A 2,736-nucleotide genomic window follows, 5' to 3' on the forward strand; every position below is an offset into this window, starting at 1 on the left:
GTTTCGGAGTTTCGGAGTTTTGGAGTTTTGGAGTTTCGGAGTTTTGGAGTTTTGGAGTTTTGCAGTTTTGGAGTTTTGGAGTTTCGGAGTTTTGGAGTTTCGGAGTTTTGGAGTTTTGGAGTTTTGGAGTTTCGGAGTTTCGGAGTTTCGGAGTTTCGGAGTTTTGGAGTTTCGGAGTTTTGGAGTTTCGGAGTTTCGGAGTTTCGGAGTTTTGGAGTTTCGGAGTTTCGGAGTTTCGGAGTTTTGGAGTTTTGGAGTTTCGGAGTTTTGGAGTTTTGGAGTTTTGCAGTTTTGGAGTTTTGGAGTTTTGGAGTTTCGGAGTTTTGGAGTTTTGGAGTTTTGGAGTTTTGGAGTTTCGGAGTTTTGGAGTTTCGGAGTTTTGGAGTTTTGGAGTTTTGGAGTTTTGGAGTTTCGGAGTTTCGGAGTTTTGGAGTTTTGGAGTTTTGGAGTTTTGGAGTTTTGGAATTTTGGAGTTTCGGAGTTTTGGAGTTTTGGAGTTTTGGAGTTTCGGAGTTTCGGAGTTTTGGAGTTTTGGAGTTTCGGAGTTTCGGAGTTTTGGAGTTTTGGAGTTTTGGAGTTTCGGAGTTTCGGAGTTTTGGAGTTTTGGAGTTTTGGAGTTTCGGAGTTTCGGAGTTTTAGAGTTTCGGAGTTTTGGAGTTTTGGAGTTTTGGAGTTTCGGAGTTTCGGAGTTTTGGAGTTTCGGAGTTTCGGAGTTTCGGAGTTTCGGAGTTTTGGAGTTTTGGAGTTTGGGAGTTTTGGAGTTTCGGAGTTTTGCAGTTTTGGAGTTTTGGAGTTTCGGAGTTTTGGAGTTTTGGAGTTTTGGAGTTTTGGAGTTTCGGAGTTTTGGAGTTTTGGAGTTTTGGAGTTTTGGAGTTTTGGAGTTTTGGAGTTTCGGAGTTTCGGAGTTTTCGAGTTTTGGAGTTTCGGAGTTTCGGAGTTTTGGAGTTTTGGAGTTTTGGAGTTTTGGAGGTTTGGAGTTTTGGAGTTTCGGAGTTTCGGAGTTTCGGAGTTTTCGAGTTTTGGAGTTTGGGAGTTTCCGAGTTTCGGAGTATCGGAGTTTCGGAGTTTTGGAGTTTTGGAGTTTTGGAGTTTCGGAGTTTTGCAGTTTTGGAGTTTTGCAGTTTTGGAGTTTTGGAGTTTTGGAGTTTCGGAGTTTCGGTGTTTTGGAGTTTTGGAGTTTTGGAGTTTCGGAGTTTTGGAGTTTTGGAGTTTTGGAGTTTTGGAGTTTCGGAGTTCTAGAGTTTTGGAGTTTTGGAGTTTCGGAGTTTCGGAGTTTTGGAGTTTTGGAGTTTTGGAGTTTCGGAGTTTCGGAGTTTTGGAGTTTTGGAGTTTCGGAGTTTCGGAGTTTTGGAGTTTTGGAGTTTTGGAGTTTCGGAGTTTCGGAGTTTCGGAGTTTTGGAGTTTTGGAGTTTTGGAGTTTCGGAGTTTCGGAGTTTTGGAGTTTTGGAGTTTCGGAGTTTCGGAGTTTTGGAGTTTTGGAGTTTCGGAGTTTCGGAGTTTCGGAGTTTCGGAGTTTTGGAGTTTTGGAGTTTTGCAGTTTTGGAGTTTCGGAGTTTTGGAGTTTTGGAGTTTTGGAGTTTTGGAGTTTTGGAGTTTCGGAGTTTTGGAGTTTCGGAGTTTCGGAGTTTTGGAGTTTTGGAGTTTCGGAGTTTTGGAGTTTTGGAGTTTTGTAGTTTCGGAGTTTTGGAGTTTCGGAGTTTTGGAGTTTTGGAGTTTTGGAGTTTTGGAGTTTCGGAGTTTTGGAGTTTCGGAGTTTTGGAGTTTTGGAGTTTTGGAGTTTCGGAGTTTCGGAGTTTCGGAGTTTTGGAGTTTTGGAGTTTCGGAGTTCTGGAGTTTTGGAGTTTTGCAGTTTTGGAGTTTTGGAGTTTTGGAGTTTTGGAGTTTTGGAGTTTTGGAGTTTTGGAGTTTCGGAGTTTCGGTGTTTTGGAGTTTTGGAGTTTTGGAGTTTCGGAGTTTTGGAGTTTTGGAGTTTTGGAGTTTTGGAGTTTCGGAGTTCTAGAGTTTTGGAGTTTTGGAGTTTCGGAGTTTCGGAGTTTTGGAGTTTTGGAGTTTTGGAGTTTCGGAGTTTCGGAGTTTTGGAGTTTTGGAGTTTCGGAGTTTCGGAGTTTTGGAGTTTTGGAGTTTTGGAGTTTCGGAGTTTCGGAGTTTCGGAGTTTTGGAGTTTTGGAGTTTTGGAGTTTCGGAGTTTCGGAGTTTTGGAGTTTTGGAGTTTCGGAGTTTCGGAGTTTTGGAGTTTTGGAGTTTCGGAGTTTCGGAGTTTCGGAGTTTCGGAGTTTTGGAGTTTTGGAGTTTTGCAGTTTTGGAGTTTCGGAGTTTTGGAGTTTTGGAGTTTTGGAGTTTTGGAGTTTTGGAGTTTCGGAGTTTTGGAGTTTCGGAGTTTCGGAGTTTTGGAGTTTTGGAGTTTCGGAGTTTTGGAGTTTTGGAGTTTTGTAGTTTCGGAGTTTTGGAGTTTCGGAGTTTTGGAGTTTTGGAGTTTTGGAGTTTTGGAGTTTCGGAGTTTTGGAGTTTCGGAGTTTTGGAGTTTTGGAGTTTTGGAGTTTCGGAGTTTCGGAGTTTCGGAGTTTTGGAGTTTTGGAGTTTCGGAGTTCTGGAGTTTTGGAGTTTTGCAGTTTTGGAGTTTTGGAGTTTTGGAGTTTTGGAGTTTTGGAGTTTCGGAGTTTTGGAGTTTTGGAGTTTTGGAGTTTTGGAGTTTCGGAGTTTTGGAGTTTTGGAGTTTTGGAGTTTTGCAGTTTTGGA

This window comes from Amblyomma mixtum, unplaced genomic scaffold (assembly GCF_055824585.1).
Source record: "Amblyomma mixtum isolate Tamu unplaced genomic scaffold, ASM5582458v1 scaffold_12, whole genome shotgun sequence".
NCBI classification, from domain to species: Eukaryota; Metazoa; Arthropoda; class Arachnida; order Ixodida; family Ixodidae; genus Amblyomma; species Amblyomma mixtum.